The sequence below is a fragment of the Mirounga angustirostris genome, unplaced genomic scaffold, assembly GCF_029215605.1.
Source record: "Mirounga angustirostris isolate CCGP_5_RB_7025 unplaced genomic scaffold, mMirAng1.0.hap1 SCAF_14, whole genome shotgun sequence".
Classification (NCBI taxonomy): domain Eukaryota; kingdom Metazoa; phylum Chordata; class Mammalia; order Carnivora; family Phocidae; genus Mirounga; species Mirounga angustirostris.
Genome location: NW_026991722.1, coordinates 67,843,056 through 67,861,966, shown reverse-complemented (window position 1 = coordinate 67,861,966; position 18,911 = coordinate 67,843,056). Strand labels below are relative to the sequence as shown.

The window sequence follows — 18,911 nt, the reverse complement described above, 5'->3', positions numbered from 1 at the left end:
TTTTCTTCCCATTCAGAAGAATTATTCATCTCCCCAAAGCCACCCTCCCGCATTGCCCTCCCCTGCTGCCCTGCACGGACTCCTGCCTGCTCTCCTCCTGCTGCCTCCTCACTCCTTTGCGAACTGAAAACCAGATCTCTCCGCCCTGCTCACCCCTGAACTGCAGGCCACACTCTTCCCACTCACGGGGAATCTTCCAGAGAAACAGGAGCTGCAGGAGAATGTTTTCATGGATCATCTAAGGGCTTTTCCCTCCCACTGGCTCCTGTCACTCTGTGGTCGCCCCCCCACCCCGCCCAGGTGGTCTGTGTTCAGGGGCTAAGGGAGTGTAACAAGTGGTGGACCCCGTCCACATGCCCATCCCCTCCTAACAGACCCCATGTGTTTAGGAACACACCCATGGGACCTACATCAAACAAAAATGATAGGTCATTCATCTGAAATCAAAAGGTAACTGGCATCGTGTATTTTTATTGTCTATGTAATCACCTGGAATGACATGGGTATGTCCCTATCATGTCCCTCTGAAGCATCGGCTGCATGTTCGGATGTGCACTTTACACCCTGACCTGCGTGTGTGGGGTTTCCCCTATAACAAAGAGGTCTCTATAACGAGAACTATAGCTCTCCGGCTGGGATCACCTCACAGCCCCGGGCGTCTGGTTGGCAGGTGTGCGGGACCCGGGGGTCTGTGGGCGAGCAGGTGGTGCCACGGTCGCGCTGTCCTGTCCTTCCAGCACGCGCCTAGGGAAATGCGGACCCGGGCCCGCCCCTCTGCCTCAGCCACGTCCCTCCTGCCTAGCCCCGCCCTCCTATCCACGCGCCCCTTCATCAGTCACTCAGGGACTGTTAAAAGAGTTGCACACTGGTCTTTGTTCTTTTCAGACACTTTTTAAAATAATTCCTTTTTTTTTTTTTTTTTTTTGAGAAACAGAGAGGGAGAGTGCACGAGGGGGAGGTGCAGAGGGAAAAGAAAAGGACCTTAAACAGACTCTGTGCCCAGTGTGGACCTGATCTGGGGCTCGATATCACAACCCTGATATCATGATCTAAGCTGAAATCAACAGTCTGGAACTTAACAGAATGAGCCACGCAGGCGCCCCCCAAATGATATTTTTTAAACGTAATTCTGCGATGAAATCATTGATACAAAAGGAATTGATTTATTCATAGGGAAGGTATAAATTCTCTGGGGGAAGACTCCCTCGGAGATTATTCTGGTCTGTAGATGAAAGCGTGAGACAAACTGAACTTTGTGCACAGACAAGACCAGTGGAACATTCTGAAACTCCGAGTGTAGACGTCTGTTGTCCAATCTGATCACTACTAGCATTACCTTCGTGGGTCTGCGGTGCTGGTGGGAGACACTGCACATTTCACATGCATTTCATAAAGATGGGGACATGCACGGGCCATTCTCACCAAGATGCGTGCCCAGGGAGGAAGGAGCCAGCAGGCAAAGCCAATATTTAAAAGCTTCCCGTTAGTGTAGTTGCATAAGCAACGCATATTAATGGCACAGGAGAGGAGCCCAGAAAAGGCAGGGAGTCGAAGAAGAAGTAGAACCACCCACAGTCCCACCATCAGAAACCAATCACCGTTGCCAATTAATGCTGCATCTTTCCCTTATTTTTACCTGATCTTAGAAAAAAAGCACACATAGCAAACCTGGAACATTCCAGAAGATTAGCATGGCCCTGGCTCCAGGAAGACACGCACATTCGTGAAGCATTACGGAGATGGAAGGCACGGCATCGGGACTCTAGTCAGTGAGAGTCTAATCATCTTGTGTGGTGATAGAGGGTGACGACACGTACTGTGGGAGCACGAAGTCACGCGCGGAATTGCTGAATCGCTATGTCGAACAGTTCACACTAATGCAGCACACGTGTGAACGCTGCTACGCTAGAAAAGCGCACACGTTCCCGCAGGCACACACACAACCTTCTTTCTACCGGAACGGAACCCTATCGTAAATGACACGTCACCTCCTCCCCGCAGCACTCGGTACACAGCAGAGACCACTGGGTACAAATAACACAGATCTGCAGGGCCACCTGGTTTCTGCAGAGCTGCCATCGAGCACCGGCCCAGAAGGCACGGGGCAGTCCCGCTCTGGGTCCCTCGGGACGCCCCAGGGTTTTGCTATCACACGCTGAGAGGCAGGCAGCGACCCCAGGGCACACGCTCGCCCTCCAGCAGGACCTTGGCAGAGGGATGTGCACTGTGCACACGGACACCTACAACCTTGTTTCCAGGCTACACCGTTTCCAGCATGGGGCTGAGAAAGGCTCTGGAACCTTCCCTCTACACCTGCCCTGCCATCAACATCCTGACACAGCAGCTGCATTTAGGACGGAGTCAGGATTGGGGGCCCAAGAAAGGGTCTCAGGCTGCAGGGATGGGACCCCTCGGTCCCCTGTCTCCCCCACCCCCACACGTGTCGGCTCTCCTCTCAGCAGGGGCAGCACGAGGATGGGCCTGGGCAGCACCCCCTCCTTGGGCTCCAGCAGTGGGGGCACAGCACCTCCTGCTGCCCGAGCACCAGACTCCCGACCAGGGTCACGGCCGTATGCACGTCATGCCTGGGACTGCGTCGAAGCCCCCACGACACCCTGCTGTACTTTACTTGGATCTGGTCTGAATTCCCTTAGAATTTACCGAACTACATGTGTCGCATCGGTGAGAACGCTGGCTCTCACACAAGACGAGTCCAGTGACGGTGAATAGAGACCGTGCATCTGGGCGCACCCACAGCTGAGGACGGGGAGTCAGGCCGCCTGGCCACTGTGGTCCTTCTCTCCACTGAGCCACTCGGTTTCCCTTCATCCTTCCCCAGATGCGCTTCCCCGTGGACAGCCAGAGTGGGACCTCGTCCCGAAGCACCTGTTCCTGCTGTTGGGCCTACGAGGACAATTCTGTCCAAGGACAAGAGACAGGAGGCCTTGGGTGTCAGCCGCTCAGGCCTGTTAATGTGGGGAACACACTCACTCGGGCCTCCTGCCGGATCCCCAGGGCCGACCCCCATCGACCGACTGAGCCAGCCTGGCTGTGGCCCCTGCCTCAGGCTGAGGTCCCGGGCCATACCCAATGTCAACCAAGCCATCCAGGCATTGTGGGGTGCGAGCTCGAAGGGACACGGGACTGGGGTACACATCAGGCAGAGAACGCTCCGACAATTGAGCCCCCAAAAGAGCACTCTCTTCCCGCTCTGTGTGGGGCTCGGAGGCTGGTTCTGCAGAGCATGCTGGGAGGCAGGCACAGACCCCCGTCCTCACCTCTGCAAATGCCCTCTTTCCTCTGACCTCCGCCCCCTGGGGGGAGATGCAGTGACCACCTCTCCCTCACGCTCTGTCCTTTCTGCTCTCTCTGGCCAGCCACCCAGTGCTCTCCTCTGTGTGGGTAAAAATATGTCCATCCTCCAGGTACTAAGCCAGGTGAGGCTGAGATGGAGTGACAACTGACCCGTGACCTTCCACAACGTAAAACATAAAACATGTGGTATTTCTGGCGCAAGTGTCCAGGATGGATGTTTAGCTTGACTGGATGATTCTCCCCCAGCCAGTCAGGGACCCTGTGTTCTGGCTGCCCATCTGGCACGAGCTTGAGGTTTCTAAGGGCATCACCACCTCACTCAGTATGTGGGCAGGAGACTCTAGGGTCCAGCCCTGGACAGGCTGCCCATCCCTTCTGCTCACGCACCACTGACACAACAGGGTCACGCGAACTCATGAATGCAAGGGAGGCTGGAAATGTAGTCCCACCGCGTGTCCAGGGGAGGGGGGTGGATTTCTCTGGATAGCTGGTGGTGTCAGCCACAGCTCCTTACAAAACTCTGGTCTCCCAGAAAATGCACCTAAAACCCCGAAGTGCACGGAATAGCTCTCTGAAAACTCCGGAAGGTCCAGAGTACGGGAGGGATGGGAAGGTAACCAGAGCTTGAAGGATGACCAATTCTGGAATCACTTTCCTTTTTTGCCCCTCCCTGGTATCCGTGAACCTCAACATATATGAGAAGTGAAAACTTGAACCACAAAATACAATCACAACAGGCCATAAAACATGTACGGGGTCTGTATTCTGAACATGGCAAATCACTGATGAGACAAGTCAAAGAAGGTCTAAATAAATGGAGGGACATAACCACGCTCAGGGATTTGAGGATGCAGGAGGAGGCACATCTTTTCCCCCAAATAATCTACTCATGTAATGCAGTACAATAAAATTCTCTCGGGATCCAGGCGGATGGAGAGACAGGCTGATTCTAAAATTCATATGAAAAGGCAAATGAAGGAGAACAGTCAGAACAATTTTAAGGAAGAAAAGGAGCTGGAGGAATGCCCCACCCAATTTTAGTAATTCCTTAAAGTTACAGTCATCAAGGGAGTGTGGTGTTGACAAAAAGTAGAAACGTACATAAGGGAACAAAATTTACAGTCCAGAAATGGACCCATAATACTATGGAAACTGACTTTTCACAAAGTTGAATAGTCAGTCAGTGGAGTAAGTATAATCTTTGCAACTAATGATGTTGTAAGGATCGGACATTCACATAAAAAAATAAACAAAAACCAGAAGCCTCATACCTTGAACGAAAATATGCAAAAGCAGACCACAGATATAGATCAAATGCTCCAAAATTGGATTGTGGTGATGGTGTGGTGATGGAATTGACCAGAAATCATTGAATTGTAGGCTTCAACAAGTCAATGTGTGGTACCTAAGTTATACCCCTTCGGGGTGTTTAAAAATACCACCGCACACCTATTGGAATGGCCAACACTTCAGACCTATGATACAGAGTGCTGCCCAGGGTGTGGGCCGACCAGAACTCTCGTGCCCTGCTGATGATCCTGAGAGATGGTAGGATTCCAGAAAACAATATGGCGGCTGCTCAGACAGTCACACACACCCGTGTGACCCAGCCAATTCACTCCTAGATTCTCACCCAAGGAAAATGAAAGCAAATGCCTAAATGAAACCACATCCTCACATGTGCACGGCAGCTTTATTTGTAATGAGCCAAACTGGAAATAAATGAACGTCCATCCACAGCTGAATGGATCGACGAGCTGTGGTCCATCCATACTCGGACCTGCTCAGCCACAGGAAGGGTGAACCACTGACACACAACTACATGGATGAGGTCAAAACCATGATTTTGAGGAAAAGAAGCCCAGGTGAGTACAAATGGCAGGATTCTGTTTATAAAAAATTCTAGAAAGTGGAAATGTGTTATAGTGACAGCACGCAGAGTGCTTGTTGCCAAACAGCAGGCGGGGGTGAGAAAAGGAAACAAGGGAAGCTGGGGGTGATGAATATGCTCATCATTCTGACTGTGGCGATGGTTTCACATGGATACGCACATGCGCAGTTATCAGCATGTGCCTTCTGTTTTACGCCCACGGTGACACAACAGAACTGTTAAAAACAGAGAAGCAAAGGGGAAGATTCGGGGCATTTCTCAGAAAAGCTGAGGGCCCCCAAGTCCAGCCTGCGTGAACCGAACGAGCCCACGCTGGGCCCGGGCGTCTGACCTGTGATCTCTAAGGAAGACGCTGGGGACAGAGGGGCCGCACCAGGGAGCATCTGCGCCTGTCTGAGCACTGCTCCCCCCGCAGGTGGTGTCAGAGGGCGCGGGTGCTGCCCTTGGGAACGGGCTGCTGGGGGCACAGCCTCCGCATGTGGGGGCCTGGGAGACACCTGCCATGCTTGAGCTTCTGGAAGCAAGAAGAGCAAACCCATCGTTCACAAACCCAATTCTTAAAATTGTCGACGTGGCGAAGTGCCCACCCTCAGGAGAAAAGCTGTGGAAGGGAGACTCCTTTTATGTGGGAGGCTCAGTCTGTCTCATGCTGGACAGCTGTCACTCGGGGCTTTCTCCCTGGCAGGGGGCAGCTGGTGCAGGCTTCCGAAGGAGGCCATTTCCGGCTCAGCCCCGACAGCTCATCAGTCTGAAGGCAGGAGCTCTGAGCTAGGTGGCTCCTGGCAGCGGCCGCAGGGCAGACACAGCTGGAGGGGCAGAGGCTGGTGCTCTCAGGGAGCTCAGTGGGGCTTTGCCGGGTGAGGTGGCACCACGGTGGCTAAGCCAGGTGAGGCTCCTGGTGAGCAGGGCCACCCCTCCTCAGCCCGCAGGCCTGGGGTCAGCTCCGCGTGTCTCCTGACCTCCGGGAGTAGCGGGCTGGCCAGCAGGCTCCTCTCACGGCTCATCATGGGGCGCTTTTCTAGATTTGGGGACATCCTTCTGCAATGGGCCCAAACACATCACGTGGCTCTGCCCAACATCAGGGGCAGCAGGGCACAACTCTGCCCATGCGGGTGGGAGTAGGGACAGAATACTTCGAATACCTCCCGAAGTCCTCTAACCTCCTCCAGAACACAGCACGTGTGGGCCTGGGGACACCAGGCAGTGCTCACAGCCCAGCCCTGCACGTGTCCTCTGCTGGCCGGGAGGTCCGGCTCCCACTGCCCCATCGGGGGGACGTGATGACTCCTGATCCACTTGGTCAGTTGTGTCGCTTCCCTGCTAGGACGCTCCAATGAACATCAAGCGTTTTCACCAGCTCCTTACCACCTGTCACAGGCTCTGCTGCCTCGGGGGCCCCAAATTAGTTCAGAGCTGGTGGTGAGGATCCGAAGTCCCTTCACCAGGAGCGGGAGGACTTCTCACACGTCTGATGTGTTACCAGCTTGATCAGACCATCCCGCTGAGGACGGTTTTCCGAGTGTGCCGTGTCTGAACGTGAAAGCTCATTACAATCTGATCGCTCGCTGTGAGTAAACACATCGCACATTACTGTTCAGGAGGCTTGTTGGGGACAGTATTTTTTCCCCCACTAACTCCTGAGTGGAAACAGATCTTCCCGTAACGCAGTCATAAAACCTTCATAAGCAATAATGATGTGTTTCTTACACGAGTTGTAACTTGCCCGTTAAGTGTCTGAAAAGCAGGGTCCGTGCATGCCTGGTGTCTTCGTGAATGCAACAGAAGAGAGGCTCCCCCAGCTTTCTCAGAGTTGCTGTTTCAGTGGGATGAGGGACCTGGGCACTTGTGGGACAGGACGCCCATGTATTCCTGGGTGCCCAGACTGGGAAGGGGACAGTGTCTGTCAGCTCTTGCCACAGAATGCTGTGTGAGGAGTCACCCTGAACAGTGGCCTAAAACAGGAGCCTTGTCCTCACAGGGCTGCTGACCGGCTAAGGGCCGGCTACTTTGTGGGGTCTTCCACGGTGCTTCCCCGGGTCTGGTGGGACCCACTCTCAGATCAGCGGCGGGCCGAACTCTGGCCTGGTCTGGGCTGAACCCGCTCTGGAGTCCCCGTGCCTCGAGTCTCGTACCCCCCGCGGCTGGCGGGTGAGCCCACGCATGTCCTCCTCGTGACAAGAGCAGGCTTGTTTGAGGGTCCAGGAAACATTAGCGGCTCTTCAGTCCGAACCTGGGAACTGGCCCCATCCCTTCGGACTCCATGTACCGGCCCAAGCGCCACACCTGTTCCAACCCGAAGTCCCGGCACAGGTGAGGACACAGGAGGGATGAAGATGAGGAGAGCACACAACCTGCCACGTGTTTGACCCTACACCCCCAATCTTCTCCCCAGATGAGCTGGAATCCCAGTCACAGGCAGGACAGGACTAAAGGAAGGGAGGCTGTGCTGCTCACCCCATTCTGTGAGTTAGCGTGTGCACACGTGCAGGTAAAATGCCCGCAGTTATCCTGTGTTTGAACCAACTGTATTTTCACTCTACTTCTGAGGGATGAATCACATTCAGGGGTCATTTGAGGGAAGTAAAGCTTTTTGGTTTTTGGCTGCATGTAGAACAAGAGAGCAACATTTTCTCCCACAGACAGAATTACATGATCACACCTACAAAAATGCTTAGTATCCTAATCCAGATTACATTCTCATCTTCCAGAATGTTCTCAAAATGTTCTCTGTGTCGGTGTTATAAGCAGGGCCCAGCTAGGACCCCACAGCTGTGAAAAGTGCTGATTCAAGAGACAGGATTCAGCCTGCACCCGCCCTCCCAAAGGCTCCGGTGGCAGGAGAATGAAGGCACTGATTGGGGGGGGTGGAGAAGGGACGACTGGACGTCACTGTCTCACAGCCCCCAGTGGAAGGGCATCACTGACCCAGGCCAGCTTTTCAACGGAGGACGCGCCAACAGGTGAGAGGTAGGTGTCCAGGATGTGCACCAGGTGCCCAGGTCCCCCGACCCAGATTTCCTTCTGACATGGGGGGGGGGGTTCCCACCTGCCCCTTCTGCCCAGGCTGTGTCCAAACAGCAGTGTGATCCTCCGTCAACCCCAGCAGCCCGGAGTTTCTGAGACGATCTTCCCGATTCCCTCCTGTGGCCAGTGCCCCCAGGCTGCATCTCCCGCACAGTCAGATCCCCAGACTCCGGTTGGGACCAGCCTCTTCCCAGCTCTGCTTTCTCCTGTACTTGGTTCTTCCTTAAAATCAGGTTGGGGACATTGGTGCTGTGATTAGGAAGCCCCCACACCTGCCAGATGTGCTGGCCAGGGGAGGAAGACACTGGGGCTCAGGTGGGGTTTGGTCAGAGGCCAGGCCTAGGTGAATCCAAAGCTGCTGTTCATACTGGGTGTGAATGTCCATTCCGTTCCAGGTGATAAACACGACCTCTCCTGGACTCAAGAGGACAGGGTCTAGTGCCAATACCTTGAAGGGGGTGTAGACAACCAAGATGAGGTTCAGAAAGACCCTGCCCAGGTGCTGGCGGGAAATGAGGCAGGCAGAGCTTTGTCACTGCCTAGTCTGAGTGGGAAGGAGCACGTCCATCCTGGGGCTGGAGGAGCGTGGGAGAGCTGGACCTCAGGGTCACACCTGTGACGGGGCAGGCGGCCTCACCAGTGCCACCTTTGGGCCGGACCGCACCCTCCTTCCACCTGAGCTGCCTCCTTCCATCGTGGCCAGCTAACGCCTTCCTCCACCTGTGGGCCCTGAAAGGGCAAAAACGCGTCATAAAATCGCAGACCCCTACGCTGGCCCCAGAGCGGACCCCAGTCAGTTGGGACAAGTGGTCCTGCTTGGGAAATTCTGCTTATCGGGCTTCTCCCGAGGCCCGGCCATTTCCAGCACAGAAATCAGCCGCAAATCCACCGAAACCGGCGAGTATGGGATGTGGCGGGTGTGGTTTATGGTTGTTAATTCTAAGTAAACAGACTCAGACCCACAGAGCAGTTCAGCCACCTCCACCTCCCACAGGAAGGCTTCTCAGGCAGGGGCTCCCTTCTCAGCAAGGGCTTCCCCAAGACGCCCCCACTTCCCCCACCTGACCTGGGGACATGCAGGTCCCCCTGAGCAAGACCCAAATTTAGATACTGCGCAGGTGTAAATGTGTTCATTGACCTGGTCTCCAGAAACGAAGGCCCCGCAGCGAGGGTGGATGGAAATGGGACCACGCTGGGTCGCACGGAGCCCCCACTGATGAAATGGGCCTCCTTCAGGACAGCGTCCCACGTGAGGAGGAGACACAGTTCTTGAGGGTGTGCCTCCCGCCCGATGGAACTCCAGCTGGGTCTACAGCTGCGGAGGCTAAACTGCAGTCCTGGCCCTTTCTGACGGCAGGGAACGTTCCAGCAGCCAGTGCCCGCTTTCTTCCAGAATTGCAGAGACAAACAAAATCTGAAAACTGGTGAGGGGCAAGGTTTCCTTGCTGTGTCCACGTGAGGCCACCTCCCCCGTGACGTGCTCCAGGGCGGGTCTCACCTCACGCCAAGCTCAGAGGCCCCGAGGGGAGGTCATCGGAGCCAGACTCATCTCCACCCTTCAGCGGGATGAGCTGGAGCTTACTGAGCCCTTGGTACGTGCTGGGGCCTCCCGGGCATGTCAGGCTGGAGCCAGGAGACAAGCAGCTGGAGGGACTGATAGAGAAAGCAGCCAGCCGGGAGACCAGGCAAACAGGAGCGGCGTGAAGAGCTGACGGGAAGCCATCAGTCAACACGTTATTTCTCGAGGCCCCGTGCAGACCGGGCTCTGTGGGAAAAACCAGACAGAGAGACGCCCAGATCCACACCCTCGGCAGACACGCGTTATGTCGGTAGGGCTGGTGGAGAGTCAGCAAGTGCTAGTTTGTAAAGAGGTAACAAACAACCCCAGATCTCAGTAGTTTACAAAAACAGAGGCTTCTTCCTCATGCTTCGTGTTCGTGCCTTCTCGGCTGTCGACTTGGTCCGCATCGTCGCCAGTCCACAACGTAGGCTAACGAGGCAGTGTCTATTTGGAACACTGCTGCTCGCCATGTGGGCACAAAGAGAGGACGTGGCGAAGGACCCAGCGGCTCCTCCAGCCCCCACCCCGGGAGACGCTCAGCTCTCGCCAGTGCAGGTCCAGGACGGAGGCAGGAGAGCTCCTGGGCCTGAGGCTGATAGAGCGTGCAGTTTGGAGATGCTGCAGCCGCTCGGCAGCCCTGAGAGGAGTCTGTCTGACAAATGGAGCTGACCCCAAAGAGGACATGTGACAGTGACAGAGAGAGAGAGAGGTTGGCCCAACAGCACTACCGGGTCGGAATCCAGCCTCAGAGAGGCCATTGTAGCCCTAGACTGTGGAGTAGCTTGAATCTGAAACCCTCTGTTTTGTGTAAAGCCAACCAGAATTGGGTTTTCTGTCACTTGCAACCAAATGAGTTCTGGCCACACCCAACACTCACAGCTCTGCCTGGCCAGTCTGAGGACACAGGACAGGCAGGTGAAGGATCCTCTGCTACAGGCAGGGATCGTGCACCAGCATGAGGGTTAGGGACTCGGCCCTGGATTCAGCTAGCCTGGGGTGAAACCTGGCTTCCTCACCTACTCACGTGCCAACCTCCACCTCACGTTCTCAATCTAAATCAGAGATAGAACAAACCTCACAGGGCTGCTATAGGACTAAGGAGATCAGACAGGTAAATGCCTGGTGCCTGTATGTTCTCAGGAAAGGTCAGCTTGGCTTGTCCCTGTGTCCCTGATACCCAGGGCAGGGTCTAGAGTGAGTGGTTTCTAAGGAAACGTGTGACAAGGGAGTAAGCAGATCACTTATGAGCTATGACCCAGGTTGAGGAGGGGGACCTCAGACAACATGTGGTCAGGGCAGGAAGAGGCCGATCAGGAGCTGAGGACCAAGAAATAGTAGGATTCAGATGAAAAGAGGGATATGGGCAGGGTCTTGTCCCTCTAAGCAGTGATGAGGACAGGTGGAAAGGCCGGCTGGAGTCAGGTGTGAGGGCTCCACGTCACAAAGCACAGGTGGAAGGTAACAGCATGAACTGTTACGGCATCATTCAGTGGAAGAAGCTGGTTATCAAATACCATGTACTGCATTATCCTACGTTCGCTGAAAAAAAAGTTTTACATGCCTCTGCAGAAAAAACAAAGGAGAACCATCTAAATACTACTGAACATGAATTACTAATTGTCTTATTCCACAAAACAATGTTAATTTCACAATATCTGAATATTTACTTTATAAGTACCTAAACAATGCACACATACTTGTAAAAAGCTATTTTATAAACAAGCCAAACCACAAGGAAAAATAATGAATCCACCATTTTAAAGAAACCAACGACCTATAAAGAAGAAAGACATGCTTTAAGTGAAAAGGGAAGAGGGAGGGGTGACCACGACGAAGACGATGATGGCTATGTTGCCATAATGGTGAGGACGCTCCCAGTCCCATCGCTCACTAGTGTGTCCCTGGACAAGTGAATGAGCAATCTGTGCCTCAGTTCCTCATCTGCAAACTGAGAATAAACAACCCCCACCTCTTACAATGAGGATCGAGGGAGCTGGTCTTGTAGTTAAAGCATCCACAAGCATGGCCAGCCCAGAGTTAGCATTGTTAATGCCGGTTCTTCCCACCTACACATTGGCCAGGGGAGATCAGGGGTCCTTTTCCCAGGGCTGGGGTCTCAGAAATGAGTATGGCAGAGGTCACTTCTTCCCAGGCTGCCTAGGAGGCTCCTTCCCAAGGAGGCTGGCTGTGCTCCTATAGCTGTCAGTGGGAAGCCCAGCCTAGGTCTATTACACACACTGTTCTGATTCCATATCCTGATCTTGCTACAACAGGAAAGCCGTGTAGGTTTGGAGAGAGGAGGCGTGCTCTAAAAGACAAAGGTGTCTTTAGCAAGGAGATCAGATGGAAAGCTCCCTCTGTTCCCTCTGTTCCGAGGTGTCAGCGTGGCCACCCTGTGGGGGAAGACAGGCTCTCTCCGCTTTGATCCCATTTACTCAAAGTCAGTATCTCTCAGTTGCCCAGACGTCACATACTCCTACCCAGAGCTGGGGGCTCCATACTAGGAGCAGCAGGTGCATGTCAGACCAGAATGACGCCACAGCCACGTGGTTTCTGTGGGTTATGGACACTGAGAGACCAGGTGATAAACGCCTGCTGTGCCTTAGAGCCCACCATCAGGGCCACTGAAGGACCAACAACAGGCTATCCCCAGATGTCCCAGAGAGATGCTCGGGGCACTCAGCTGGGAAAGCCTACTCAACTGCAGGACCACCGCCTGGATCATCAGGACTGTGTTGCAAGCGGCTGACGCCAGGAGGGGACCAGAGCCGGGCCGTGAGCTGCCGGGGAGAGGTGCTAGGGGCAGGCGCTTCATGAGAAGGTGAACCGGAAGGGGGCCTGCAGGACGGGTGGGCTGAAAAAGACCTGGGGGTAGGTGGCGGCATTCTGCGGATAGCCAGGTGAGGACTGAACCCTAGTGACGAGGCCCAGGGCGACCCATGGAGATGAGGGGCGTGCTGTGCATTACAGAGAACGGCGGAGCACGAGGACTTAGGGCCACGCTGCTGGGCGTGAGTCCAGGTTCTGCAGCTCACTACCTGTGCAACAGCAGGGGAGTCTCTTAACCTCTCTGGGCCTCAACTTCTTCATTCAAATGGGGATGGCAACGACACTACCTTATGGACCAGTGATGAGGACAAAGGGAAAATACGCTGAAAGCACTTAGAGCAGTGCCTGGGCCCCGGTGAACGCCAATTCCGTGACGGCTGTGATGGTGATGATGCCAACACAGAGGATGAAGTGACAACAGTAATGATGGGGCCCGTGATGTCGATGATGACGGCACCATGACAATAACAGCGAGGAAAGCAAATGGTCCAGGACACAGGCCATGTCCTTCCAGAGTCGCCCTCCAGAACAAAAGTCAAGACTCCCAGAGAAGCCTAGAAGGCCCTGATGGTGCTGCTCACTTCTAGATGCAACACGAGAAAAAGCACTCTCGATAAATAAGACAGAACGACTTTATAAAAACAATATTCCTCCCAAGAGCAGCAGGAAATGTAGTCAAATAACCAAAATACCATTTCTTTTAGTCTAGACACAATGAGATTTCAAAGAATTATAGTTTGAAGTGCAATATACAACGACTATCTCTTAAATCTGATTTCCCTCCCTTGTAATTGATTCATGGGATAGACTTGCCCGGGTATAAGTAGTATTTACAGCTGACTAGGGACAAAAGCTAATGCCCCCACTATGTCAGAACCCCCTGCCGATAATGGAACTAACAGAGCGGTATCACAAACCTAGGGTCACAGCACACGGCAGCCCACTCTGCCCTGAGGACACACGCCCAGGAATCAATGCTGGTCACCACCAGGCCCAGCCATATTAGCATCCGACCCTTCCTGCCGTGCGGCACGGGGGGCGGAGCCCAGCGACCCTCCCAGGCGCCGGCAGGAGCGCGGCCGCGCCGTCTGGCCCGGGCTGTGCCCGCTCCCCGCTCATCAGGCCGTCCTCCTCCCACGCCCGGCCCCCGCGGCCTCGAGGACGGTGCACAGCGGCCGCAAGGCCAGGGAAGGGGGCGGGGCCTGCCGTTCCGGGGTCGCGGGAGACCCTCCGCGCGCAGCCACCCGGCTCGGAGTCCGCGCCCCTGCGTCCGCGGGAACGCCGCTGCACGGGCCCGTGCGTGTGCACGCGGGGCCCGGCGCGCAGGGGTGCGCGCGGCCCTTGCACGGGCCCGCTCCGGACCCGACCCGGCCGCCCGGCCGCCCCTCCGGGTCCAGCGGCAGGAGGGACCCCCAGGGCACACCCCGGCCCCCGCCCCCCGCCGCACAGGCCCGCCCGCGGCCTCTCCGTCCTGCGGGTCCTAGCCGCACCGAAGCGGACCCGGGGGTCTGGACGGGGCGCAGCGCAGGTGCCCGCGGCGAACGCGCCCCCACAGCCCCCGCACCCGGCGGACACGCGGCCTCGGGCGCCGGAGGCCGACCCCGGGCGGCGGGTGGAGACGCTCGAAGCTCTGGGGCCCGGCGGGGGCGCAGACCCGGGCTCCGTGCCTCGGGCGGCCCCTCGGCCAGGCCCCGAGCGGCCGCTCCGTCCCCGCCCCCCGGGACAGCGCGGCCTCCGGGGCGCCACGTTCCTCGCGGGGCCCCTCCGGCGCAGAGGCTCACGGGAGGCGTCTGATTGGCGGGCCCGGACCACGTGAGGGGGGCCGGCTGCAAGGGAGGCTGGGAAAGCAGCGCCTGGTCTCCCCCCCGGACCGTGACCCAGGATCGGGGGCGTGCCCACGGGGGAGGGGGGCGCTGGCAGGCGGGCGGGCTTCCCGCAGAGCCCGCGCCCTGGCCGGGACCTGCCTGCGGGCCACCCTCTGCCCCCCCCGCGGCACACCAGGCCCCGCCCCACCTGCGCTTCTGGAACGTTCTCCGCCGCAGCCCCGGCCAGGCCGAGCTCCCGGGCACCCCCTCCAGGGGCTCTGACTCGTCCTGAGCCGGCACCTCCACCCCGCCGCCCGGGGCGCCACGCCAGGCCGGGCCCCGCGGTCCTCCCTCCGGCAGCACGGCGTCGGACTCAGGACGAGCCGTCACTCACCCAGACCTCGGACCCCGGCGGGTCCCGCCACGGATGCTCCGGGCACCTTCCACGCAGGCCAGGGCTCCTCCCCGAAGGACCGGGGCACAGACCCCTCCGGGCTGTTACCAGATCTGCGGCGCGTGGGCGGAAGTGTGTCTCTCGCAGCGGCTCACGCTTCGCCTTGACCCGGCCCGGGAGGGTGCGACGCCGACCTCCACGCACATGGCATCTTTCAAGGGCCTCACCTGCGGCCAGCGTGGGCGCTGGAGGACGTCCCAGGCGCAGGCTCCGTCTGTCTGTGTCAGGGTAGACCGTGAGAGTGCGGGCTGTGTTCTGGATGAACCCGGGGAGAGGCCTGCAGGCGGCGAGGGAAGAGCTGTCCTGCTTGTCCCCCGCTCCTGACTCCAGAGCGTGGCCTCTCAGCTGCAGCCTCCAGGAAGGGGAGAGGCCGGTGGTGATGGCAGCTGGGCAGATTGGAGGCCGGCACCATGGCCTCTGAGGACAACAGAGCGTCCTCTGCAGTCAGCTGGGGGAGCTAGTGATGCTTGTGCTGGTTTGTCCCCAGGAAGGCCCAGGCTGGGGTGGTCGGGGGGGCTCTGGCAGGACGCATCCGGTGGGCATGGAGCCTGCTCCCTCCCTCCCTTGTGTGAGATGAGGGGACAGCCAGGAGAGAGGATGGAGAGATGCCTGCATCCCGCGGTGCTGTGAACACCTGGGGCACATTGAAGCTCTTCACCCAGTTCAACCCTCACCCTGGGGAGTTCCAGCATGTTCTAATGATCACCCGGTTCCCTCCTGAGCTCTGTGCCAATGCAGCAGCATCCAATTTCCCATCCACCTGAGCTGCAGTCACTCCAGCAGCTGTAATAAATGGGCCCGGTGGAGGGTGGTGATAGGGGCGGGCAAGGAGCCGTAGGAAGCCCAAAGATGGTGAGCACATTGCTATAAATACTAGTGCTTTCCACAGACCTTGTTTAGAGGGACAGAATTACAGGGATTTTCTGAGGTCTTCACCCAGAAAGTAATAATCTGATTTACAAAATAAACCTAAGGTGGTTATCTGCATGCCACCTGCAATGCATGGGTTTATAGAATATCTCCTCTATGCGGGGCACCTGGGTGGCTCAGTCAGTTGCACATCGGACTTTGGTTTCAGCTCAGGTCATGATCTCATGGGTCTTGAGATCAAGCCCCACCTCAGGCTCCGTGCTCAGCAGGAAGTCTGCTTGAAGAGTCTCTCCCTCTGCCCCTCCCCCCACTTGTTCACATGCACTCTCTCTCTTAAAAAAATAAATCTTAAAAAAAAAATCTTCTCTATGCATATCTATTTAAGTTGTGGGGTTTGGAAACCATGGTGTCATTGTATACACACGGGAGGCAGGCATCAAACTGCTGGGGTGCTGAGTCCAGACCTCAAAACTGCTTTACTTGGACTCAGCAGGGTCTGAACTTTTTTTTAATTCACATGCTTTCAGGTGGGTCATGTGTTGCCCCCCCTACAGCCTGTTCTCCTACACCCAGCCACTTCACAGGTGTATGTGTCCTATCTGGTCTGGCTGGACATGTGAGTTTGCAACCACAATTAAGAGTCCTTGAGTAGGGGCACCTGGGTGGCTCAGTCGGCTAAGCGACTGCCTTCGGCTCAGGTCATGATCCTGGAGTCCCGGGATCGAGTCCCGCATCGGGCTCCCTGCTCGGCAGGGAGTCTGCTTCTCCCTCTGACCCTCTTCCCTCTTGTGCTGTCTCTCATTCTCTCTCTCGCAAATAAATAAAATCTTTAAAAAAAAAAAAAAGAGTCCTTGAGTAAAGCAACCATTCAGGGGAAGTAGAGAGCCCTCATCTTCATAATTATATGCCCCATCCTGGTTATCATAAACTGCTAAAAAACTGTTGGTAGTCCCTTCCTTGTCAGGAGCACATCTATTGCAAAAGGGGAGATTCACATTTTTTTGACTTTGCAAATAATTGAACACCTTTTCCCCTTGTTCTATTTTTTATTCAAGTATAATTAACATGCAGTGTTACGAGTTTCAGGTGTACAATGATTCAACAGTTCTATACATTATTCAGTGTGCATCATGATAGGTATACTTTTATTTTTTGTAGAGAGAGCATGCGGAGAAGAGGGGCAGAGGGAGAGAGAATCTCCATCAGACTCCCTACTGAGCACGGAGCCCAACCTGGGGCTCGATCTCACAATCCTGAGATCATGACCTGAGCTGAAATCAAGAATCAGACACTTAACCAACTGAGCTACCCAGGCACCCCCGGTAAGTATACTCTTAATCCCCATCACCTAGTTCCCCATTTCAATAAAAGATATTCCTACTGCAGGACAGGACAGACAGTTTGTCTACCAGCATACCTCTCCCCTCCTTGCCATGAGATGCCCCTCCCTTGGTGGCCCCTCCTTCAGGGCCTCCGCTCTCTAGCTGCTCCTTAAAGTCCCATGTCTCCCTCTTCCACCCTCCAGGGGACTAATGAAATCATGAACACCTGGAAAACCGGAAGTGGGGGTGTATATTTTACCTCCACTTCCTCTTCAAAGAAACTTGCCCCCTCAAAGCACAAAACATGTTATCTTCATGTACAATGAGAACCGTGAAAATTAAATCTATTTAGAGAAAACAAGTAGCAAATCTCTAGTGTCTGGTAGATGCCTCATGGCAAATCCAAGAACTCCAGGTGTCAATTATGCAGCCAAACCCTCCATCAGGAAACAGGGCCTCATCTACTCACCAGGACTCCTCAGTGTGGACAAGAGTAAAGTTAAACAAACCAATAGGTCTTTGCCATTGTTGTCCAAGGGGACTCTCCTTCCCTTCCTACCCTCCCCCAGAGTGCCACAAAGGATGAGGATAAAGACATAGCCACCTACCCCCTTCTACCCCATCCTATCCCCCCCACCCTCACCTGCTCCGTCCGATTCCCACCTGCCCCAACCCATCCCCCCTATCCTCACCTGTCCATCCCATCCCCAGCTGCCCCCTCCCATCCCCACCTGCTCCATCCTATCCCCCCACCCTCACTTGCCCCATCCTATCCCCCCTGCTCCATCCTATCCCCCCATCCTCACCTGCCCATCCCATCCCCACCTGCCCCCTCCCATCCTCACCTGCCCCCTCCCATCCCCACCTGTCCATCCCATCCCCACCTGCCCCACCCCATCCTCACCTGCCCCCTCCCATCCCCAGCTGCCCCCTCCCATCCCCACCTACCCCATCCTATCCCGTAGTAGTAGCGGTGCTTGCTGTTCTCTGAGCCGAAGACCTTGATCACCATGCTGTAGAGATGCAACCCTTCCACCAGCATCCACGCAAAGGCGCTCAGGAAGAAGTAGTGCAGGAGCATGGCCATCACCCGGCAGGGGACCTAGGATCAAAGACACAGAGGGGACATCTCTCTGGGTGTGAGCAGTGGGCGGTTCCCGGCATCTCTGGTCACGTGCCCTCATCCCCCCTCCCCCCGCGCTGAGGGGAGGGGCGGGGCCCTGGCCCCCTTTCTAGTCCCGGCGGTTCCGGCACAGTGATTGGTTCAGGAGAGCGCAGGGAATCAGGCCCGGCCAATCAGCATAAAGGCTCAGGCCCTCTGAAGCAGGATTGGCTCGGGCTGGGCACGTGAGCAGGCCAGCCCAATGGGGTGGGCTCTGGGGAATGGGCGGAGCCGTCAGGGAGCGAGCCCGGGAGCCTGGCGCTTTGCAGACACGTGGGCCCAGCCGCTGCGCCCCATCTGGCGGCCCGGTGCCCGTGTCCACATGGGGTCGGGAAGGGGGCGGAATGATGGGAGGGAGGAAAAATAATAATACGTTTAAATACCACCTTCAAAACTTAAAATAATAGAAAGGAGAGAAAAATAAAAGAATTAAAGACAGAAGCCCAGGGACTGCGCGATTTTTGCCGGGCACCCCACGCTCTGCTGTCCCAGGCTCCCTGAGATATCAGCTCATTCTCGGGACAGCATCGTGTCCCCGGCACCTCGTTTCCCAGGCGTGGCTGGAGGTCCCTAATCTGCCCCACGTGCGCATCGGAGGCAGGTGTCACATGCGCAGCGCTCCTCGCTGCGGGCCCTTCCCGGGGGTGTCCCCGCCCACCAGCCGCTCTGGGACTGGAC

General features: G+C 56.1%; 1 pseudogene; it reads right to left on the bottom strand.

Annotated features, from left to right (window-relative positions):
* LOC123842440 (sec1 family domain-containing protein 1-like) overlaps window positions 1-18,158 on the bottom strand; it is a 33,037-nt pseudogene extending 14,879 nt beyond the window's left edge.
* Window positions 18,159-18,911: the final 753 nt, after the last annotated feature.